Source organism: Lissotriton vulgaris, chromosome 1_1 (assembly GCF_964263255.1).
Source record: "Lissotriton vulgaris chromosome 1_1, aLisVul1.2, whole genome shotgun sequence".
NCBI lineage: Eukaryota > Metazoa > Chordata > Amphibia > Caudata > Salamandridae > Lissotriton > Lissotriton vulgaris.
In genome coordinates, this window is record NC_141685.1 from 1,668,807,830 (window position 1) to 1,668,833,622 (window position 25,793).

The following is a 25,793-nucleotide window of genomic DNA, read 5'->3' on the forward strand; positions in this document are numbered from 1 at the left end:
GGACTACTTGGCAGGTCAATGGGAGAAAGAGGTGTCGATGGCTCTCCCCCGCCAGGTGCCGATCACCCCAGCTCCCCGAGGCGCTGGCTCCACCCCCCTGCTGGGTGTCTGGACTCCCTCATCCTGGACCTCATGACCTCCGAGTGCGAGGGTCCGGACATCAAAGGGCGCCAGACCTATAACTGGGGCAGCTCCAGAGCAGGAAGGCAGTTGTATCCTGGAGTCGAGAGACGCAGTGAAGAACTCATCCTTGACGGACTACTGGCGCTGCCGTAGCCCTGCCTTGTGAACTATCGACCTGCCTGCTGGCGCTGCCGCAACCTTCTGAAACCTTCATCGTCGTCGGGACCTGCTGGCGTGGCCGCGGACCGTTTGTAACCACCACCTTCATCGGGACCTGCTGGCTCCGCCGCGGACCGTCGCTACCTTCAACCATCCCGGGACCTGCTGGCTCCGCCGCGGCCCGATCATCTAGAACGCCGAGCTCGAGGATTGTGAGCTATTTCATCTACCAGATTGGTAACGAGACTGTCCCGCTACCCTTTTCCCAACCAAGAGACTAGCCTAGAGGGGACCCCGGAGTCAAGACCTCCTTGTACCATTTCACCGTACTTGAAGAATTGCTTATAAAGTAACGTTGAACCTTATCCTTGTGTGGTGTACATCTGTGGGGGGGAAGTTACTTGTCTGTACGATCGCTGGAGACGGCTCTCCCCGGAGACCTCTCCCCTTGTCCTCGGCCGACCCTCCCGGTCCGTCTAACACAGTGCCTGATTTTTAATTATATTATATAGCAGCGCAACTACAGGTCTTTACTCAGGCGGTGGCCTTGGAGTTTAGGGGCCCGGACTCTGCCAGAGGGGAGGCATCCCGACACCTATCCTGTCTTTTATAGCACTGCAGCAGATGTTGGATCTCAGAGACCTTACATTGGAAGAAAAAACACTCGGGTTATGTTGGAACAGGTTCCAGAGGAGGGTGGGAGTACAACACCCTTACGCGCCGGAGATGCCTTTGGGGATGCCACATGGAGGGGACTGGTCCTCACTGAGGGACTGGGAACAGGCAGGGCTCCAGGTTTTGGGTGACTTATATGAGGATGGGGAGTTGTTGTCCTACCAGGTGCTGCAGGAGAGGTTTGATCTTCCTGGGGGTGCTTTCCTGATACATGCAGCCTTAGTGCGTGCAATACAGAGACATTGGAAAGAGGGACTAGCCGAACCTAAAACTATAATTCCGTGTCCGTATGCGATGATGGCGGCTGGAACTTTTAAAGCAGTTACATGCTTATATTCAAGGATGCTGAATGAGGGTTTGGTCCCATTGGACGGACTGCGCCTTAAATGGGAAGGGAGCATGGGAAAACCCATACCAGAGGCCACATGGGGGCACATACAGCGTAGGGCGTGGAAGGGAACTAGGAATGCCCTATTCCGGCTGGTCCATTTCTTTATTCTACATAGAGTCTATTTGACATCGGGGAAGATCATGGAGTATTATAATGCTAGCAGCGTGATGTGTCCTCGATTCGCCGCAGTGGGGGCGGACCTGGACCACATGGTGTGGAGTTGCCCAACTCTGGGGGCTTACTGGAGCGAGGTGGGGGATCTCCTAAACCTGATCACAGAACGCCAACTGGTTTTTGACATGGCCACTTTCATATTACACTGGTTTCCTCATACCACCAAGATGAAGATGACTAGTAAGTTTGTGGATATGGGCCTCATATTGACAAAACGGGAAATTACAATGCGCTGGAAATCAAAAGAAGGGCCCAGTGGCAGGAGGTAGATGGGGGGGAACTGCTTAAGTGGGCTGGTAGTGAGGGAGCGGTTCGATAACAGAATAATGAAAAGGCAATAGAAGTGGCGAGAGATTGGGAAGAGATGGTTCAGGCCCTGATCACCCATAAAACTGAGCAGGGGATGGAACAGGAGGATGGGGAGCACAGGGGTAGTTGTCGACCCAAGAGGAAATTCCCTGATTCATTCATATCAAGACCTCATCTTTACATTTGCCTAACTTAGCAGACACACATGTGACTGGGAGGGAGGAGGGGAGAATAGGGAGTTTTTTTTTAAATTGTTTCGTTGGTTTAGTATAACGTAAATAGTGACGGTTGAATCCAGACTAAAGAAGGGTTAGTTGTGTTCAGATGTTAGTAGTGGACTCCAAGAGGGATCCGATCGGGACAATCCAGTAACAGGACTGTATTGCAGTTTTGGAGCCGTATGTTGTAAATGGGGGGAAGAGGCAAGTATTATTATGTACCTATGCTTCCAGGCTGCTGAAAAGAAAATCAATAACGTTTGTTTACAAAAAAAGAAGTCCTCATAGGAGTCTTTGGATGCCTGCAGGTTGCAGGGAAGCAGGTCTGCTACTTCTCGGGAGGTCTTGGTTCCTAGGTGAAATGCTGAGAGGTCTCTCATGCTTTGGGGAAACAGCAGCTGCAGGGCAAGACAACTTTTAGTGTAATTGCTTAAGTCAACGGGCAGGCCGACAGGTTTGGTGCCAGGTCAGTTACTGGGTCTTCATTTCTTGCAGATTTCTTCATCTTTCAGGTCAGCAGGATCTGATTTCTTGGTGCCAGGGGCTCTTCTAAATACTGAATTTGTGGGCGTTAGGTGGGTGTAGAGTGGTAGCCAGTGGACTACTAAGCCTTGTATTCAGTACGTCTCTATATGACCAGGTAGCTCCAGAGAAAGGGGGGGGGGCCTGCCTCCTCTCCTGTGAGGGGAGCCAGATTCACATTTCAAAGGCGGGAGCTTCTTTGAAGCTTGCTGACCCAGGAGTGCTAATCAGTAGGTTATCCTGACGGAGGGGAGTGAACACTCTCTTCCCCTGCAGGCTTTGTTTCTGATGAGGCTCTCACCCTGGGAGGTCAGAAATCTGTCCTGTGAGGCAGGCTGGTAGAGACCACCAGAGGCTGGTAGGTGTTCAGGGGGCACCTCTAAGGTGCCCTCCTTGTTCATGTATTCACAAATCCACCAACGGAATCAGGGACTTTTAGAGGTTGCTAAAAGTATGGCCAATTGTACAGTTGGGGGAAACAACACTGGTATTGGGGGACCTGGTTAGGAGGCACCCAGTGCACTTCAGTCAAAGTTGCATCAAATACCAGGCAAAAAAGTGTGAGAAGGGGTACGGCAACAAAAACCCAGTTCCCTATAAGCACTCTAAGATTCATTGGCCTCATTTTAGATCTCAGATCCAGCTCAATAAAAATTGCAGGATCTGATATCCTGTGGTGTCCACCCACCTATATCTCACTGGTAGCGAAGGTAGAAAAAGTGAGAAGTGTTGTACATTTTGCCAGGGAATAAAGTTTCTAAATGGTCTGGTTGTTCTGTTCATCATGCTGCTGTTTTAAATGCGAATCATGTCTAATCTTATTGATGCTTAATATATGTGTCCTATTTTCCTAATCTCTTCCCTTAAACCCACTATGACAGGTAGAGTATGACGAGATTAAAAGTATTTAAATGTATGTTAATCTGCTAACGGGATATTGTCTACGCAGGCTGCAAACGAAGAAGCCATATTGAAGTCTGCCTGCCACAATAGGGCACCAAACCCGCTTGAGAAGACCAGGTAAGGCTATAACAATGTCTTTCTTGTTGTCTCCCAGGCTTAGGTTACCTTCCAGGTATATTGTTGTATTTTCATGATTCCGGGATAAACCCTACAAAGATTAACTAAAAGCCTTTGCTAGTTCTTCAGTGGCACCTCTACTCCCTTACATCTCCCCCTCACTGTCCTATTATCTAGTAGAGCCTGGAGAGTTTATAACTAGACAGAGCAGTAAAAGTAGACAGGCCACAAAATAAGAAGTTTTAATATCCAGCATGTTGACTTGTGTGTTAATTTTATACAAAATATTTAATATGTGTTGCTAGTATTTGTATCAAACATAAACGTGTTTAGAAGACTTGCCTGTTTCCTTTTTAATCAACTTGGACCATATTTAAACATAACCTGAGTATGTCACAGCAAACTAAGTGTCCTCTTCTGTGGTCTATAACAATTCAAGCAGTGGCCTAAAAGAAGCAGGTGCTTCAGGTATCTAGACCCTTTAAGAATTTTTATTTACATTGTACTTTGGCGGGAGCATTTTTTTTTTAAATGACAGATGTGTAAGGACTATGAAATGTGTACTACTTAGCTAGCTGAAAGGGAATCTAGTTTCATGTCCTGTAAAATTGCATGCATGGTCGTTAGGTAAGCTTTCTGAACTATTAGCTTGATGAGATACAACACTGAAAACCAAATTGCAAGGGGATGCGTGTGATATGCCATTTTGCAGGCTTTTTTCTAAAGAACATAATGTCAGATTCTGAGAAATTCCTACTAGGATACCTAGCTTTCACCATAATGTATGGAAAAGTAATCCTGACATCCTGAAATTGGGGAGATCGCTCTTGCTGTCGCATGCCAAAAATGGTGTAGTGTACCAGTTAATTTGTGCTGCGCTCGTATCATGTGCTGTTTCTAAGATTACTAAACACATTTACTGAGTTGATGCTTGTTTTTTGGGCTTTCACTGGGAGGTGATCAATTATAGGGTAAATGTTAGAACCAGCGGTTTCTGGCTGGCTGGGACTCCTCGAAGCCAGACAGAATCCACAGTCTTAGATCGAATGAGTATGATACACTTGTCCGATAACCTGTGCTCACCCTTGGGTAGCTTGGTACAGAGCAGTCTGGCTTATCTTCAGGGTCCATGTGTGAAGTATTGGCACAACTCGCAGTATGCTGAGTACACTACAAAAAGACTCCATACCATATCTATTAAACACTGGTCTTTGTATTACACACACATTGAAATCACACACATTGGATATATGCTTTAAAGTTATATGCAATTGTGGAACTCTTCCCATTAACAGCAGAACAACATGAACATATATGTACTAGTCCTAGATATTCACTTTCCCCATTATCCAATTAGCCTCGTAAGCAACATAAACCCATGTGCGTATTTCCCAGAGTTGTTAACAATTCAAGCAAACCATCCCACATCAAAAGTGACAGAAACATATATGCAGGATGTTAAGAGGTATTCTACTTTCCAACTATCACATTAGCATAAAACAATGCATTCCCAATATCGCATACCCTGTACAGTGGTAATTGTCAAGAAATCACAGGTTTTGACTAAGACCCATGACCCACCTCCTCAGCCACTCAAACTACGCCATCCAATGATACACGTTACACCCACTGGTGACACTTTGATTAGATTGTCAGGACCACCTAAAGCAGAAGGAAACAGTTACTTGGTTTCATCCCTCCAGATTAGGCCTTCAGGCGTCCACGGCAGCTTCATGAGTGTGGGATCACTATCCCCATACCTCCCCCCGTAGGCAAAAGACTGTGACACCGGATGCTGATGTGCTTCCAAATTGGAGTAATGCTTTCCCTCTGGTGGAGGTGTGAGCTGCAGTTGCTCCCGACAGCCAACTGTGGGTGCACACAAGGCACAACAAGACCCCTCAGGTTCAGTCACGATATTCTCAGTGACAAATTACTTTGTGGCATGGGTCCGGGGGGAGGGAGCCGGCAACCTTGGATGGAGGCCATAATGTGGGGCACTGTCGTCCTCCCGATCTGGTAGTCGGAGACAGTCTAGGCTTCCAACTCGGGTCCTGCAGACTCTGCAAACGTCTCGCAACAGCCCTTGGGCACCACACGCAACAGAGTGCGAGCTAGCACAGGTTTCCAGTTGGCAACATGGGTACCTTGGACTCCGCAAACTCCAGCACTCCTTGAACTCGTCACATTCCGGCATCCCAGGTGGGCGGCTGACCTTTACGAGCACACTCCTCTGCACAGAGTGATTATGGCATACGTCATGACGGTCTTTGTCCCAACAAACGATCACTTCCACTAGTTTCCGCTGCACCCTGCGCGGTCCTTACGATCTTGTGGAAACCAGGAGATCCTTTATGTCCCTGGGATCTCGTGGACAGGAGGCCAGCCAACCTGCCCTTGGAAAGTGCTTAGGGATCCGGGCCATGACAGTTTGCAATTAGCTTCAGGCCAGCAACATCCAAGTGATAGTCCCCTTCCTGGAACACGAAAAGCCCCAGGCCAGCACAAGTCTGCAATAATCCAGTTGCAGTCCCTCCTGCCCCAGTAGTTCCTCTGTTCGGTGTCTCTGCGTCGAACCAGCACAGTATGTTTCCAATCCCAAAAGCATCTCTAACTCCTGAAGGTAGAGCCCCGGTAGTTATACCCACAATGACTTTTGAAGATGAGATCAGTTTAAAAGATCACCTTTGAAATGCACAGGCCATCTCTAAATGTTGTGCTGTCTGCTATACTACCCTGGGAGGCTTGATCAGTTTCTTTAGTGGGGCCAGGCCCCTGCTCCTTGGAATGCTGGTGCCAATTCCGCCCTCTCGGAATATCGAAGTCACTCCCACTACTGGCGAGGATTTGCCTTTACTAACGCCTTGATATCGATCACTATACAGCTACTCTTCTGCACGTAGGAAATGCTGCTCAATAGCCTTTCCACTAATCCCCCATGTTAATCAATGGAAGCTGGTCCCACGGTACCAAACAAGCCATCCGGTCTCATTCACTACCAATGCAATTAGCGCACATGCACCCTGCTGAAGATGACCTGCACATGTTTATCTGGTGCCCGAAGATCTCCTCTTTCTAGGAGGCCATGAGTACCTGTTTGTCGGGCGCCCTAGGGTTGCAGATCAAGGTAAGCCCTGAGTTGGTTATATCTGGAATGCTCGATGTGCAAGGTAAGGGCACAGATGACAATGCAAGCTCATTTTTTATGCTGCATTTCTGGCGCGAAGAGAAATATGTAAACTATGGGTCTCTCCGTTCTCGCCAACAGAGGTTGACTGATTACGTTCTATGACATTTATTGCAAAACTGGAGATTTCGGATCAGACCAGGAAAAGATATACATTTTGGTCTCCTTTTCTGGCACATTTTGGGTGAGGGTAGGGTGAGATGCTGTGCAATAAACACAAGTCCAATGATTAAGCCTTCGCTCTCTTGGCTATGACGGAACACCTGCGGACCCCTCTTGACCATGGTCAAACGGCGGCACTGATCCTGCTGGATCTCAGTGCTGCCTTTGACACGGTTTGTCACAAGATTCTGCTCTACCGTCTTGAGGAGGAAGGGATCACGGACCTGGCTCTTGCTTGGTTCAGGTCCTTTTTGACAGAAAGGACCATCCGCGTCTCTACTCCTTTTTCATCCAAGACGCACCTTATTGAGCAGGGCGTCCCCCAGGGCTTGCCACTGAGCCCCACATTGTTTAATCTTTACGTCCAACCACTAGCTGCAGTCGCCAGGCAATGGGACCTCACTATCGTCTCATATGCGGACGACACGCAGCTAGTGGTTGCACTAACGGAGGGATCGACCCCGAATGTCTCCAGGTTTAAAAGCTGCCATACAGCCGTGGCAGACTGGATGACATCTAACTGTCTGCAGTTAAACGCAAACAAGACCGAAGTGCTGCTGGTCGGTAAGAGGGCTGACTTATGGGGCGATCACTGGTGGCCCAAGGCTTTGGGTAAAGCCCCTGAGCCAAAAAGAGAAGTCTAGAACCTAAGGGTGTGGTTGGATTCCTCTCTTAGTTTCTGCCTCCACAAGTCGCTGCCACATGCTTTGGCATCTTCCGAGGTCTCAAACCTATTTTAAAGTTCTTTGACGCATCTACCAGATAGCTAATAGTCCAATCCACTGTTCTGTCACGATTGGACTATGCTAGCTCCTTCCTCCTGAGTGCCAATCAAGCCGAGATTATGCAGATGCAGCGCATTCAAAACGCGTCTGCGAGAACCTTGGTTGCCTACATTGGCTCCCGATGGCCCAGCGAATTCAGTTCAAATCATTATGTCTTTCTTTTAAAATTCAAAAACTTACCACTCCCAAAATGCTCTGTAACCTCTTGACCCCGTATGTCCCAACCTGTGCACTACGCTCAGCGGAACTACACTTGGTCAGTGTACCTCGGGTCAAACGCTGCCGAGCGGGAGGACATTCCTTCCGCTATGTGGCAGCAAAGCTGTGGAACACACTCCCAGCACACATACGAGAACTCGAAGATCTGCTGTTTTTGAGGAAGGCAATTAAGACCCACCTCTTTCCCCTAAACGTAGCTTTTCCGGACATTGTCTTGCTGAGCTTCATCGAAGTCAGTTGTCTGTGAGCTGCCAGAAGCGCCGGGACGGCCCTTTGCTGGGGCAGCTGAGCGCTATATAAGTCACTATAACATAACATAATATCCCTCGGCTAGTGGAAATCTTTCTGGTTTCTGGGAAGATTTGGGGCAAGGACTGATGCGCTGTGGATGGAGCTCCCCGCCCTCTTTCATCAAGGGTGTTCCCCGGTGGGGAGACTCTATCCTAAGGGCAGTTGGTCTACCCCCAAAAGTCCCCCCCCCCCTCCAATAACCAACCCCCCCCCCCACACACACACACCCCCGTTTACCAGTAAATGAGGTTGAAAGCCCAGGGTGGTTTAGTTGAGCATTGGGCGGCGAAAAGGCAAATGAGGATAAAAAAAAACCAGCACCCTGCCCCAAGGGAGTACTGAGATGTACTAAGAGACTTGCAGAACCTTGGCAATTTCCTTTTTAAATGTCAAGCAGAATAACAGTAACCTGCACACACAAGCCCTAAACCTGTGGCATATTCGGATTTCTACCTCCATGGGTGGCACAAACAGTGCTGCAGACCTATGGAGGAACATTTGAGTTACATGGTATATGGTATATGTCTTACCCCTAGACAAGGGACTTGTAGCTAACTCAAATCAGCCAATCGTGTATACAGTAAGATCCTTTACGTATATGAAGAGCACAGCGCTTTGGCTCTGAGTGGCTGTGTTGAAAGCGTTCGAAGTTCTATGGCCAGCACATAGATAAGCGGAAAACCAGGAGGGAACAAAGCAAAAAACCAAGGGAAAGCACCCTAATAAGGGCCATATTCAACACCAATTGATATGCTTTTACAAAATGTTTCCTCAAACTTATTTGTGAGATAACCAAAAGCTTTAATACATGTGTTACTCCTGGTTCTTTATTCTAATACATACAATGTTATTTAGGAACCCGAATACATGTATTCCTATGCTAATATTGATTAATTTATTTAATGAGAAAGCAGGGGCAGCAGTGGTATTCAATCTCTCCAACTTATGCTCTGCTATTGAATATTTGGCAGCGCATGGTTCTGGTTGGGATAAGCTTATACTAGTGGGTGACTTGAATTGCCATTTGTGTGCCTGCCCCTTAGATCTGGATAACACCAAGCCCATTTGTATTTTGGTAGAAGGGCTCCATATGGCTCACACAAAGGAGGGTACGGAGGTAAATACGTTTCTAAACACTCACAATCTCAACTTCATTCTGGAGACGTTAAAAAACTCAGCTAAGCCACACATTTTGCCCACATTTAAAGGGAGGGGATGTGCGACCATTATAAACTTTATTTTTGTCTCAGCCCTAATGTTTTTGCTTATTTTTAATTTTAATATGGTGCACAACCCATATAGTTCACAGCCCTTTCAGTGACCACAATCCTTTCGTTAGCTATTGGTGAAGTAAGGGGTGATATTAGGCCATTGGCAGAGATGCACAGTGGGCCCACTCTTTCTGTCCAAGGTAGAAGACTTGGATGGTGTTGGGTATACCCGCCGTGAAGGTCCTTGGGAGGGCACTCCTAAACAGGCTGCGGGCAGACCCGAATGGTATATTCTCTGTGGTCCAGTATGGCTTTAGGCCAGGCAAGTTGACAACAGATCAATGTTTAAATCTATGTTTAATCATAAACCAGTATACCATTGCCTGGTCAGAATCACTTCACCTAGCATTCATGGCTCTCAGGTCTGCCTTAGACAAATTCAATCACTGGAAGCTAGGGGACCTGCTTCTTGCAATTGGGGTGGATCTGGACATAGTGCTCTTTTTATCGAACTTGCATGCGAACACCTCTGCTTTGGTGAGTTATTCACAGGAGAGTGGATCACACCCAGCATTCTGTTTATCCTTTGTATCAATGGGCTTGAACAGGCTCTTCTCTCAGTGCGTGCTGATTTCCCAAGGGTGGGAGCTAGATTGCTCCTGGTTTTATTGTACGCTGATGATGCGGTCCTCATGGTGAGTACTGCGGTGGAATTGCATCAAATACTGGACAAGTTTGTTTCTTTTATGGGCAGGTTGGCACTTGCGGTAACCTTTATGAAATCATATATTATGGCAGTTGGTTCCCAGTCCACTAGTTCTAAAACTTTCAAGATGGGAAATCGCACATTGGCCAAAGTTTCAGCTTTTTCTGACCTTGGTGTGCTATTTGAAGTGAATAAGTATTGGAAGCCCTTGATTGAGGGATGGAGATGTGGGCTTGTCAAAGCCATAGGGACAGTTGCTAGTTTTGCTCCGAGGTTGAGCTCTTGGTCTCTGAGCACCTTTGTCAATCCTAGTGCGTCACCAAAGTTCTATATGGCTGTGAGGTATGGGGGTACAATATGGTTAATAAGATCCAGTTTGCAGAAAATATGTTCGTGAGGGGACACCAAATAGGACACGTCACTGGCCTGTACGTTACAAGGAAAGTCACGTACCTGCAGGAACTAGGACCCGATATCGATCTCCATGAGGTTAAACCCACTGCTCTGTACTCTGCCCACACAGGAACTGGTCTCGCGTGACGTCACTGTAGGAGGAGGGAGTTACCCCGAAAGGAATTACACTGGGGAGGAGAAAAGGAGCCAATCAACTACCAGCAAGCGCAAAGAAGCCGGAGTGAAGAGGGAGACGCCGGAAGAGACGGAGAAACTAGAGGACGCGGAGCTGAAGGAAATCGAGGAACCCAGAGGAAACAAAGAAGAAGACGGGAAGAAGACGAGACGTGGTGTGGTGTGAGGATTTGTGGACCCCACAGGAGGAGGCTGGAGAGCAGCCGCAACTCTGGAGAGTTGTGGCAGAGCAGGTGAGTCTCTCGAGTCGGGAGGGAGAGGGGTGATTAGGGAGGGGGGTGGTGAGGAGGCATAGGGGACAGCACGGGCACAAGTGTTTCTTTTTTTCCCCTTGTTTGCACGACCCACTGCATTACCCACAATTGAAACGTGATCTCCGTTTTGTGTATATATATATATATATATATATATATATCTCTGCCTTATGGCTCCCTCCTTTCCCTGGTAGGCGCTGCTATGTGTGGTCGCGTCACTCCCGCAGTTGAGCCCAACTGCTTAATTATTCCAACAATTTTCTCCCCCTCAAGGAAAGAAAGACGGAGTCGCACTTCAAAACAAAGCCCAGCACCACGCTGCAAGTTGATTTCTTCAAGTGATTTATTAATCCATGGGGTCAAAAGCAAATAAACCAACGCGTTTCGACAGCGTCCGCTGTCTTGATCATGGTCAGTTTGCGTGTATGTACTCACATATTTTAAAACATTTCCTGAAACCAATGTTCACGCCCACTGTGGGTGTGTCATAAATGGCATTGTGGGATTTGTAGTGTTTAAAGGCATTTTGACAATCAAGGCATTTTTCAACATTTCATAGTGGTTAGCCTTTTCAAAATAATTCTTAAACAACCAATTATCAAACTTCAGCCAATGAGGTTATTCAGGATAATTAAAGCATATTCCGTTTCATCATTAATCTGAGGCAAAACAATTTAAACAAAATACTGCCCTCTGGTGGGCTAATCACCATGTTTGAACATGTTTCTTGTGTGAGCACTGAGTCCAAAGGGTGAGGGAAGGTGAAGTGCAGGGATAGTTAAAAATTAATGATGTAATAAGTGTGGAAATTAGAATTAAAATTGAAATTAAAATCTGGATAAGAGAGATGCCAAAAACAGTTATAGCATTATTTTCCTGTGCATTTCAGTCCCCTACAAGTGAATATAAAGTTCTTCCGACTGGTTAAGGCCCAGTGGGGTCATTGTTCTGAAAGACAAAATATGTCTGGATTCTTTGCGTCTTAAGAGTTTTTCAGTATGGCCTCCCCTGTCCGAGAGGGCCATCGTTTCCAGACCCCAGAAACGCAATTGTTTCCAGGTCTCCGTTATGGTGGGCCTCCATGTGCTTGGCAACAGCATTGCTCCTGTCCTTGTGGATTGTTGCCCGCACATGCTCCAAGATTCGTTTTTTTAATTCACAGATGGTGCTGCTAATGTATCTCATGTTGCAAGGGCATTCAATCCTGTATATTGTATACCTGCTGTTGCAGGTTATGCATTCTTTGATTTTCCAATTTTTTTTGTTTGGCATTGTTAATTCAGTTGTAGGTTTTGCAATCTCGCATACCTTGCAATTATAACACTTGATGAAGCCCCTGGTTTGCAACCAATTTTTCTTTTTGTTTGAAATTTGGAAATGGCTGTGGACTAGTTGGTCCTGTAGATTTTTTGCCCTCCTGTATGTGATCACTGGATGGTTGCCCGTTTTGTTACTAATTGTTTGATCAAGTTGTAAAATTTTCCAATTCTTTCTCAGTATCTGACTTATTTGTTTGGCCTCCAAACTGTAATCCAAGATTAGCCTGAGCGGTTCTTCCTCCGTGATAGGTTTATTTTGTTTCTTTTTTAAACAATCTGTTCTTGTTGATTGGTTGGCTTTCTCCCAACATCTTTGTACAATCTTTTTGTTATATTTTCTCCTCTGGAAGCGGTTTATACAGTTGGTGCTCTGATTCAAGCATTCCGTGTTTTCACTACAGATTCTTCTCAATCGGAGAAATTCCCCGTACGGGATACTTGAAATCAATGATTGCTGGTGGAAGCTAGTTGCTTCAAGTGTTGCGTTAGTTGCTGTACTTTTGCGATGGAGTGTGGTTTGCAACTGATTGTTGTTTATATACACTTCCGTGTCAAGAAAAACAGCTCGGTTGTGGTTTATAGTGTAGGTGAATTTTATACATGACGTACTGTTGTTTAGAATGGTGAAATATTCCAGGAATTTTTCCTCTCCTCCATCCCATACTATGAACAGGTCGTCAATAAACCTTTTCCAAGTGATGATATGCTTGGTGAATGTCTCATGCTTTTCTTCCCATGCTGTTTTCTCCTCCCACCACCCCATGGCTGTACAGGCATAATTTGGACTGAAAGAAAAGCCCATTGCGGCTCCATTTTTTTGTCGATACAGTTGGTCCCCAAACATGAATATGTTGTTGTCAGTACGCTTCTTATCATGGTTAGGAGCATCTCATTGTGCTTTTGATAATGAATGTTCCGTTCCCTGGATTACAGTTTGGAGGCCAAACAAATAAGTCAGATACTGAGAAAGAATTGGAAAATTTTACAACTTGATCAAACAATTGGTAACAAAATGGGCAACCATCCAGTGATCACATACAGGAGGGCAAAAAATCTACAGGACCAACTAGTCCACAGCCATTTCCAAATTTCAAACAAAAAGAAAAATTGGTTGCAAACAAGGGGCTTCATCAAGTGTTATAATTGCAAGGTATGCGAGATTGCAAAACCTACAACTGAATTAACAATGCCAAACACAAAAAAATTTGGAAAATCAAAGAATGCATAACCTGCAACAGCAGGTATACAATATACATGATTGAATGCCCTTGCAACATGAGATACATTGGCAGCACCATCTGTGAATTAAAAAAACGAATCTTGGAGCATGTGCGGGCAACAATCCACAAGGACAGGAGCAATGCTGTTGCCAAGCACATGGAGGCCCCCCATAACGGAGACTGGAAACAATTGCGTTTCTGGGGTCTGGAAACGATGGCCCTCTCGGACAGGGGAGGCCATACTGAAAAACTCTTAAGACGCAAAGAATCAAGACATATTTTGTCTTTCAGAACAATGACCCCACTGGGCCTTAACCAGTCGGAAGAACTTTATATTCACTTGTAGGGGACTGAAATGCACAGGAAAATAATGCTATAACTGTTTTTGGCATCTCTCTTATCCAGATTTTAATTTCAATTTTAATTCTAATTTCCACACTTATTACATCATTAATTTTTAATTATCCCTGCACTTCACCTTCCCTCACCCTTTGGACTCAGTGCTCACACAAGAAACATGTTCAAACATGGTGATTAGCCCACCGGAGGGCAGTATTTTGTTTAAATTGTTTTGCCTCAGATTAATGATGAAACGGAATATGCTTTAATTATCCTGAATAACCTCATTGGCTGAAGTTTGATAATTGGTTGTTTTAAGAATTATTTTGAAAAGGCTAACCACTATGAAATGTTGAAAAATGCCTTGATTGTCAAAATGCCTTTAAACACTACAAATCCCACAATGCCATTTATGACACACCCACAGTGGGCGTGAACATTGGTTTCAGGAAATGTTTTAAAATATGTGAGTACATACACGCAAACTGACCGTGATCAAGACAGCGGACGCTGTTGAAACGCGTTGGTTTATTTGCTTTTGACCCCATGGATTAATAAATCACTTGAAGAAATCAACTTGCAGCGTGGTGCTGGGCTTTGTTTTGAAGTGCGACTCCGTCTTTCTTTCCTTGAGGGGGAGAAAATTGTTGGAAGAAAAAAAAAAAAAAAAAAAAATATATATATATATATATATATATATATATATATATATATATATATATATATATATATATATATATATATATATATATATATATATATATATATATATATATATATATATATATATATATATATATATATATATATATATATATATATATATATATATATATATTCGACCTAGTCCCAGTGTAAAGCCTGCCTCTACCCCTACCACCTGTTTCTTTAGCCACAGTAAAAAAAACTTTTCCCCACGAATATCGCATTCAACTCCTAGCAGCGTGTTTCACAACGGTGTATGGTGACTGGTTAGCCCTAGTATATGGGCATGTGATGGTAGAAAGGACTGACGGCTCCTTCTTTCCTTTACTCTCATGAGCCTCCGTGGGAGAAGCCCTAACCAAGTAGAAGACTGTACTGACGAGGAGTCCACGGAAGACAACGTCTCCCAGAGAGAGAGCCAAGACCTGAGGATACTGAGGAATCCTGGAAACACACTAGCTCTATACCTAAGACTATCATCTCAAAAACTGCCAATAAACGCCCTCAACTGGCACACTTTAAACAGCCTCCTCATCTATTTATCCGGCCTGCACTCCCACAATGGACATATCCTGCAAGTACTGAAAAGTACCTCAGCCTTCTCTGTTCATGATGAGCTTGGTGTAAAATATATAGGAGATATTGTTGTTCTTAGGCCTTTGCTTTGTTGGATTAAGTCCTGGACTGGGGCGGAAGCCCAGCTGAACAGACAGATCCTCTGCGATTGTCCATTGACCATGTGCATTAAAATAACTTGAATTGCCTACGAAATGGCATCACCATCACTCCTTGAGTCCACTGGAGCTCAAATGCGTTAGGAAACTGTCTTTAGAATGTGTAGTATTACAACGAGAACGTACAGAAATTGTGAAACCCATGCTACGGGGGCATTTGTATAAACTGGTCATTGTTTGGAGCCTTATTTATCCCTTCTAACTAAAGAGAGGGACACATTTTTTCTGGCTAAGTTCAGGTTTAAACTGTTGCATCATCTTTTGGCATCCTCAGTAGACGGAGTTCTAAATATTTTAGTATGCCCAGGAAGTTGTTTATTTTCCCTTTACTGAAATCCCTGAATTTCACTCCAGTTCGTCTGGCACTTATGTACTTGCAGCTCCTACCGAATGAACATGTTTTATATGCTGTATCATGCTTTCTATGGGCAGCTAGAGATCCAACCTGACTAATCTTGTTGTTGCTCATGGGGAATTTTTAAAGTAATGAATTATCAACACTGTTTTTCCATCTTTCATCACTTTTATGATTTTATCACATCTGTGTGTTTATTTTTACAGTTTTATGAAATACATGTATTATGATTTTATACTCTTTTATGGTTATATTCCCATCAGGGAATCAGTATATTATAGTCAGATTACCTTAAATCCTTAACCATGCTTAAGAAAAAGGATATGTGATGCTACCTGTATTCCTACAGATTGTGGAGGCCACCACTCCCAAGTAATAGCTAAGGGAAATTACATAGAGAAATTTGCAAAGGTTTGGCCTTCTGGTAAACTGTACAGAGCAGTTCGCGCATGGGAGAAGTGGTATTTTACATTGTACTCCCGCAGTCATCTGTCGAAGCCCAGCCCCTCCCCGCCCGAGGGAAAACAATGCATGGGTTGGGGGAATGGTCAGTGGTGGTCCACTGTATGTTCTTGCATCTACCATCACATGCACCTTGTGTTCCTAAGAAAAGGGTAAAAGATAATGAGAGGGCATGAAAACTGAAGCAAACTTATAGGTAAGCTAGTTTTTTGTAGTGATGAAGCTCAATAAAGCACATTATATAAGGGGTAAAGCACTCCCTGTCCTACATTATAAGGTCACAGAGGAGTTCCTTCTTAAGGCTATGGAACTCAAAGGCGACTTGTAATATCATTATCCTGTATGACAGGGGGTACTTTATCCCATATAATACATGGTCACACCATCAACTTTCCCACAAATCACTTAACCTCATAAGTGCTGCGCCCAGTCCAACAGCCGACGGCACCACTACCTCAGAAGTGCTGCCGTCGGCCGTTGGACGTTCCAACTGCACCTGCGCAATGGAACGTTCAGCACTGGAGCTGGACGTTCCATAGCAGCTAAGGTGTTAAATCCTTAATGCATAGCTCTCTCGTATGAGAGAGCGTGTTTGCAAACACAAAGAATAAATATGGAACCTCTAGTGCAAAATTATGCAGGTAAAATGTCTGACATCTTACAACACTGAGCTGGCCTGTTGAGCCTGTTCTGAGCCTTTTTTTTCCGACTCTCCTCCAATGACTGCTGCACGCCCCCTGCCCGCCCGGTCTGGACATCATTGCTGCATAACTTTCACCCTCTCCTGATGCACGGACCCTGGTGCAATCGGCATCCCTGGCGCTCCTTCTGCTTTTTCCTGAGATTTCTCCCCTTGGAGGGCCTGCGCTCTTATACACGCTCCTCTGCAGATACTGCCATCACGGAAGTAGTCCCTGGATGATGGGCTGAAGGGATACTGGTCTATTCTTTACATCTCCATTTCCTTACCTCGGGACACCTGGTGTCAGCTCCCTAGTGTGAAGCCCGGTTTCCCTGTGGTTCGTTATTACTGAAACCGTCCAGCTTCCTTACTATTACTTGACGGTGACCCCCCTGAACTCACCCCACAAAATGGTGCACGCAGCAGCTTTGACCTGAAGGCCCACTGTGTATCTCCCTGAATTTTCATGGACTTTGACGGTGGAGACCTAGCTTTTTTGACCGATCCCGGTGGAGCTACCTGATACCTAAAGAGGAGATGGGTTGTGGACTTCACCCTCGGCCGTCACCTACCAAGCCGGACTTTGGGCAGACTTTCCTTCGCCTCTCAGTCGCATTCTCCCTCCTACCCGTTTAACCTACCCCCTTTCCTCCCGTATGCTCCATTTATCTTGTCCCCTACGCTCTCTAAATGTTTTCCCGTTGAGACCTAGCAATTTGACTGATGACCGGTAGAGCTACCTGATAGCTATAGAGCAGATGGGCCGTAGACTTCACCCTCGGCCGTCACCTACCCAGCCGGACTTTGGGCAGACTCTCCTTCGTCTCTTCATCCTATTTCCTTCCTACCCCTTTACACTACACCCTTTCCCTCCTAAGCTCCACTTCTCTCGTCTTCTACGTTCTTGAAATGTTTTTCTAGTAACTGGTGTAATTTGTAACTTATGTAATTTTCTAACTTTGTGCAACCTCATGTGAAGCGCTCGGATACCTCCGGGTCTAGCCAGCGCTATATAAAACTGAAATAAATAAAATGAAACAAGTTAGATATTTGTTGCAAAAAAGATATTAGAAAAAGTTCGTCTTTAATGAAAAAAAAGAAAGAAGCTGCAGTCGTTCAGAATGCGTAGAAACATGCAGAACGATTCTAACTTTTCTATAATTATCTAAGGAGTGCAAAACGATATTATTTCTGCTCTTCGCTGTAAGCAGAAACATAGAGCAGAAGAAAGAAAGAAAAACAATGTTTTGTTTTCATAGCTTTAAACAGCTGTTTCACTTATACTCCGTGACCTGACTTGCCTTTCTCCTTGGTTGCTGGCAGCAGGCATTAGAACTTAACTGCAATAACTTATCCCAGTCAAGTTCTGATATCTTTTGCTTATAGTCGGTGATTCGGTGCTTCACAAGTCGTCAATTATATAATGGATAAAGTATGCCAGGCTTCGAAAAATCTACTCGCCCACTCGCAATGGCGTGTCAGGTTTGATCAGATCAAGCGATTTTTAGCACCTACTGATTCATTCTGGAAAGGAACAGGTTTTCTGTTCATTCCGAAAGTGAATAAGCATTAAAGATGGCTTTAAATCTTGTTTCTATCGTGACACAGTTGCTGTCTGTACAAGAAAAGAGGTCAAATGTCAGTTTGTCTTTTTACTAATTGCTGCTTGGAAAATTGAATTTATTTTGCTTTCTCTTACTACAGTTAGAGGTTTTTGTCAAGTGAGCTGTCTGACAATCATTGTGAAATAAAAGGCTGCAAGATGTCAGTTTTTTTCTAACTCATACCATTTAACCCCGTGCATGTGCGGGCGTTTTTAAAAGTGGGCAGGATTCGGATGGCCCCCGGCCGTCCTCCGCACTTTCCCACCGATGCTCATGATGGCCGGGGGCCGTCATGAGCATGCAAGGGGTTAAATAGCATATGAATGAATAGTACAAATATTTTTAAATATATTGGGAATTACAAAAGCACACTTTTTAAAAAATTGAGATTTGTGATGCTAACAAAGATTTAAATAGGAGCAAAACGAATCAGAACACTTTACTTGGAGATGTTAAATGATAAATATTTACCGAAACTCAATTTCCAAACATTGTTTGTACACTATATAGTTTTTTCTGTAAAACTGCACGTCAGGGGAAATTTTGGGGCTAATTTAATGTAAAATCTGCTGATTGCAATTGACAGTGTGCTACCACTTCATGCTTTAGTTATGTATTTATTAAAAGTGAAAGGTTTTTAACATGATTTGAGAAACATGCCTGTCCCGACCTGATGATAATGCTGTTAATGAACTAAGAGTTAAATCAGGGGTCATGTGTATACTATATATGGCTAGATTTGTATTCTACATGGAGCAATGGTTTAGTCTGTTAAGACAAACAAAGTTGTTTTTTGTACAGCAGACATGCGGAAATGGCAAATTTGAAGGTGCTCTTATAAGTGATAATGTAGAAAATGGCGGGTCAGTGAATTAAAATGTTCGCCCAAGATCACATCATGTAAAACCATTTTGTGGGTCAAGAGCATTACAATTAGTTTGTGTAGATTGTTTAAGTCACTAGACCTGCAGGTCTAGTAAATGTTTTGATTTTTTTTTTAGGCCTGATTTGTAATTTTCATAAATTTCCTGAAATGTTGTGTAATTACCCGAAGTCAAATTACATGAATTTCCCACACTATAAAATACCTGCCACAGGCTTTAGTACTGTGTAATGACCCACCCCAAAAATTCTATTGCCTAACTCATTTGTTTCTCAATAATTATGTCATACCTGCTTGCTTTGTTGTGACTTTTCATTATAGATTAATCCTAAGGAATCTGGCATAACTTTTCCTAGTGGACCGGTAAGGTCAATAGCCTTTACTTGTGGTTTGACGCTGTAGCTAGAACAGGCGTACTGAAGTGCGCATAAACTGGCATCCATCATGCATACTGTTATAAAATCACAAATATGTACAGTAATACAGTTGGCAAAAAAATAGATTACCTCTTTCAATAGGGCCTATCAGGAAACATCATACTGAAAATCTTTTACTTCCAGTCTTGTCAGTAGGTGACCAATACCAAAACACTAGCTTACTAAGGAAATCTGTAATATTACAAGTAACCAAATACCTTCTACAGTCTGTAACATAGTGTGATGATAATCCACTCTAGTGGCTTAAGCAAATGTTGTTCTCAATAAATAAGCCACGCCTGCTGCCTTCGTCCTAACATTTCACAACAAACTGGCAAGACCTATAAAACACAATGTTTCCCTGCACACCTCTCTGGGTTAGTATGGCTTGTCACCGTAACCAATTCAGGCCTCCTTCCCCCAAGGCAAATATCAGGCATACAGTCATAAAATTATAATTGCACACTAAAATCCAGTTGACAAAACAAATATCTCTCCTTAACAGGCTTAAAAGCGATTCTCAAGGTCCAAAACTTCTATACCCACGGTTTGTTAAAGGGGGTAATCCCCACCAAAGACCTTGCCTACTCTAATAATCAGCAAGAATCCATGTGACAAAATACCTATTTTCAGGTAATAACAATCAGCTAACATCTGCTTTTCACTATAAATACATCAGGCCTACTACGTTTTTTGTCACATTTCATAATAAACATATCAAGCCTCTAGCCATGAGTTTTGGCATGCCACCATAAACGACTTAGTCCTGCTGTACTGAGTATAAGCTTTGCCACAAGTAAAAAAAAATGCAATACAAGCCCCCTTTTTAGTGGAAGCACTCAACATGGGCCTATTTAAATCCTCTGTTTAGTGAAACGAACATGTGGGTTACTTTCAAAGCTATTTTTAGTTGCTCATATGGTTTAGTGACAGCTGCACCGTCAATAATGACCTAAAAATAAATGTGAATTACAGTAGCCCAGGAAACATCAGAATGCTGTCAAACACACAAATGCTCTCTAATGTCCAATGTTAATTTTGGAAATAGAAGAGAATCTGTGCTGCTACTATACAAAAACAAAACAAACACTATAAATGTCCTACTTTTCCAAGACCCGTTACCAGTGTCATGTGAATGCCCCATAAAGTTCAACCTCTATTCCATTGTAAGCTTGATATTTAATGCATGTTATTGAGCCGTCTCCAGGTAGCCATACTGCTGCCTGCTCATGCAGCTGGATTACCAAACAAAATAGCACAGCTGCATGGAGGGGAAGCGCTTATTCTGTGAAAGCACACAACTTTTAATCAAAACATGTATTCATGTGCGCCATGATGTTGGCGGAGCCAAAGCTCCTCTCTCTAATTCTCCTGTAAGCTCTTTTTTTAGATTGATCACATAAGGTCAGGTGACAGCTGTGCTGTCACGCCTGATGTAAAAATGCAGGTGAAGTCAGGTGTTTAATAGGGTAATCCCATTAAGGTGAATGGGGAATGAACACGAAAAAAAAATCAGAAGACACCCATCAAATGCCGTTGAGTTCTCCGGTATGGATGTATATACATGTATGGCATTTTCTAACAGGACGGCTTTCCCTAATTTCCCGATAGCCAGTTCTGGGCAGGTTTTTGATTTTTAGGCCTCCGCACACATGAGAATTGTGCATATACACATTGTGACATGGAGTGAGACATGGAGCTGGACTCTGGTTGTCTGTATGAAGGCTCCATGTTCACCCGCTGTTACGGAGTATGACTGTTATCAGAACACAGCTGAGGAGGACTGACAGTGCTTGCAGCATATTGGAATTAATAGCATAACAGGCCATTTTTTACATGTCACCTGCATGGGGTGTCTGGTCTATTGGCCTCTCCTGTTTAAACTGCTCTGTCTTTCCCTGCGCACCAAGTCCTTTGCTACATACGTATGGGATTTGAATATTGCATGCTTGTTTGTCACATGCAGACGTGGCAGAGTATGCATGGAGTGCCTGTGGCAACCAGTAATCAGTGGCGTAGCTAGACTTTTTGCTGCCCGTGGCTGCTCCTGTGTTTGCCACCCCGCGGCAGCTGCATGTAAGGGGGGTGCTGCCGATTCCTGCATTCACCGCCCGTGACAACTGCACCCCCTCTTGCTATGCCACTGCAAGGAATCCACTTTTAATTGCCTGTGCAAGAATGGTACACAACACGACAGCAATGTAGATAGCAGGATTCCTCCAAAGCTTTCCTGTAGTCCTTTGAAATGGACTATACACTAGGGTGTGGAGGATAGAAAACAGTCTTGTTGCAGTGCATGGCCTGCCGTTTGCCTTTTTCTGCTCCATTGTAATCTTAGAGTTGTTACCCTCAACAAGTTGAGTGGCAGTTGTTTGGAGAAGCCTCTTTTGTGCCTTTGGTTTGTCTTACAGGGAACTTTTGGCACTGTCCGACAAAGGCTGTTGCTGGACAGCATGTGAGGAACACTCAGAAACCAGGATCTGCCTGAAACTGGCCCTAGAGCTACACCAGGGCCACTGGAATCCACAAACGCTGTCTCTGAGCTGGGTATTAAAATTGGGCTAAAAACCCCAGTCATTTCGCTAGAATTTGTTATCAGCCAAGTTCAGGGGTACCACACCAGTAAAGAACGGGAAGGACCTTTTGAGCACTTGGGCTGAGGTCACTGATTGCCAACTCCCCTTGCCAGGTTCAGGACGAGAAACCAGTGAAAGGCTGCCTCTTGATTAAAAAAACAAAGCTGCAACCATCTTGAGGGGAGGAGCCTGCTGACTGCTGGTGAGGGTGCTGGAGATGCCCCTTCATGAAAGGAAGGCTACTAAGCAAAGGTGTCCTTAAGCTTTAACTTGCTAGCAAGGAAGCACGGGAGGTTGACTCACTGTGATCTAGGGAAAAATTGGCGTTGCCATACCTTGTGGTGAAGCCTTGTTTCACGGATTCCTCAACAGCATGTTTGGAGTGGAATATTGTACTTCTCAAGAAAGTTGAGCTCCTGTGACAAGGTGGCACGATAAAGAAAGCTAACTGCAGTTGCTGGATTTATCAAGACATTCTCAAGGTGCCTGGATGACTTGGCATTGAGATATTTTGCTACCACACTCTGTGTTGCAATCAGACATATCTAAAGTGTCTCGCCAAACGGGTTCTAAAAAAGGCTTGTGACTGCGGTTGGCGCCCATTATGAAGATTAACTAGTGCCTCTAACAGGGCCTTCAAACTCGGCCCGTATCACCGCTGTAACCTGGGGAGGGCTTTCTGCATAGTTTGGGTGGAAGGTGTGAGATTGGGTCTGAGGAAACACCCCTGAGGGAAGACCCACCTTCTCAGATCACCGGGAGCAAAACGCAATCACTCTTTATCCAAGACGGGCCACCCCACCACTCCCATCTGGGGAAGCACACACATGCATGATTTGACTAGAGCTGGAAGACGGAAGTCATGTCAGCTGGGCTGTGGTAAAGTCACTACGACCTCTCCCAGCAGCTGACATAGGCGGGAAGTAGCAGTGACTTCCCAGCCTTTGCTGGTGAGATAGGTCCAGGCCACAGATCTTTAAAAACAAATTGTGAACATGGTAAAGAACAAGGAAAGGACTACCTGAACACACCATACTTGGGGACATGGCATGATATCTACCCAAACAAGCACTGTCAAAGCCAATCTGTGTCTCTGAGAGCTATTAGTTTTGCCACAGTGTTTTAGCCATGATGTACACCAGCGTGCAGGGCTATAGCTTGGTCAGTAAGAGTGTGTGTGTGTGTGGGGGGGGGGTTATCTTCGGATTTTGGCAACAATCACATTATGTTAAATTACATTATATGAAAGCATGGCAGGAGGGAGGTTTCAGGGGCAGGGGAAAGGTAGAGGAGTAGGGATTGTTAGGGGTACTTAAAATGTATTTTTTTTTTAAATAATCAACACTTTTAAGATCTTCAAAACAGACTTGTGTGTAAATATACACTTCTGTTTGTGTGCATATGTGTAAATTCCAGGTGAAATCCGACCAATAACTCACCATATTCGGCTGAAAGCACCTGTACGCAACCATTTATTAGGGGGGTGTAACACCCCAAACACCTCCCCTGAAACTGTGCCCCATGCCAGCGTGGCTGCTCTTCAGCTTTGCTAAAAGTTAGTGGCTTAGAGGAGAGTGAAGTAAAGTGGAGTGGCAAAGAGTGGAGTGGTGTAGAATGTTGTGGATTGTGGAAGGGTGGAGTGGCATAAAGTGTCGTGGAATTTCGCAGAGTGTTATGACTGGAATGTAGTAGAGTGTGGTAGACTGGTATAGAGTAGAGTAGAGTGGCGTGGAGTGTCGTAGAGTGGAGTATAAGGTACACAGTAGTGTTGTGGAGTAAAGTATTGTAGAATTGAGTGGCATAAAGTATTGTGGAGTGGCGCCGCTTGGAGTAAAGTGGCGTGGACTAGAGTGTTGTGGAGTGCATAGAGAGGAGTGTTGTGGAGTAGTGTAGAGTACAGTAGAGTGTCTTAGAATGGAGTCAAATGGCATGGAGTGGTGTAGAGTGTAGTTGCATAGAGTGCTGTAGAGTGGAGGAAAGTGGCATTATGTGAAGTGGAGGGATTCATGTGATATGTGCGGGCTCAAAGCTGGATGGGTGAGTGTGTGTGTGGGGGGGGGGGGTGAGGGGTGCGGGGTTGTGTGTAAAATCTAAAGTATGAAACCAAAATCCTGAAGAAGTGGAGGAGGCTTGTGTGTGTTTGTCCTTCTATGTAGTCTAAGTGAAACCAAAAGCCATCTGGAGCAAGACAAGCCAGCAAAATGAAACCAGCCCAGCTGCCGCTGACCAATGAAGACAAAAGAAGTGAGAGTGAGAAAGACTTCTACCAAAGGTAAATAATGTGTGGGCTCTGGGCCCTTTTTCGTTTTTAGGTCTCGCGTGGCGTACTGCGCACATGCGCAGTCGAGCTCGCGAGATTTTATGTTTTAGAGTATACTTCACTAGAGAGGGTTAGGCCCCGCCCCTCTTCTCCATTGACTGGCATCCTAAACTGTGGCCAGCCATTGGAGAAGAGGTCCTAGTGACGTTCTTCTTTCTTTGTAAGCCCCGTCCTTTTCAGACGGGGTCCTTGATTTACTGCTGGCGTAAAAGGTTTCTTATCTTCTTTATGGGTCCAGATGGCCCCATAAAGAAGATAAGGAACCTTTTATGCCAGCAGGAAGTCAGGCGCTGGTTACTCAATAGATCTACAAAAGCAGCCATGATGGGGATGTTCTACAGGTCTCTTGAGCATGCTTGACGAAAAAAATATCCTCCCTACTCAAGAATACATGCTTGCGGTCACTGATGCGGTACTTGGCTACTTGTTTTATTAAACAGAATGAGAAATCTTGAGTTAGAGAAGATGGTATAAAGTACAGATGTATTGCACAAACACTTGTAGTCATGTAACAAACTAAAGTGCTATTGTAACTTGAAATTGGGTTGCGAGATTTCCTCGATCAGGGGTGGGGTGTTTGGCCTGCGCACTACCTGAACCATTAGGTCCGATGATGCAGTTGAAGCGTTTGAAGGGTCCGATCAACTGGCGGTCCCGCCATGACTTGAAATCCTGCAGCACCAACTGCTTCAGGTAGCCCATGGAGGCGGCTGCAAATCTGATGAATAATTAATAAAAATACACCGACAGGTCAAGATAGTTATTGCGCCCTACAAGAGATCTTCGACGCATCAAAGTTCAACCTCCGCGCGAAAGACTTATCCAGTAGCGTGCCTGAGAACTGCGTGTCTTTCTGGCCACCCCGTACGTTGGGGCGTCATCGTGATGCAGACAATCTTTGCAAATGTTATCGGGCTGTTCACAAGCTGGTGAAAAAACATACTCAAAAGAAGATCTTTCGGACATTCACAATAGCCTTACATTTAGAAATCGTTTTAATGGAACAGAAGTAATGGATTACATTTAGAGCCATGTTCTTGTTTTGATAAATGCAGCACATAGTCCGTGAAATAGGCTGCTGGGGTGTTTCTGTTCGCGACCACTGACCGTTTTATTCCGTGTACTACTCATTGCAGACATGAAACCGCAGTGTTTCTGAAATCTCAATCTTCTGTGTTTTAAGG

At 44.6% G+C, this 25,793-nt stretch overlaps 1 protein-coding gene across 2 annotated transcripts in view; it reads left to right on the forward strand.

Moving 5' to 3' along the window:
• Nucleotides 1-25,793, forward strand: part of MEST (mesoderm specific transcript) — a 342,266-nt gene that overhangs the window by 37,105 nt on the left and 279,368 nt on the right. For both annotated transcript variants that reach the window (XM_086918914.1, XM_086918913.1), the window contains exon 2: nucleotides 3,521-3,591. The gene's annotated coding sequence lies outside the window, so the exon portion shown is untranslated. The remainder of the gene's footprint in view (nucleotides 1-3,520; nucleotides 3,592-25,793) is intronic.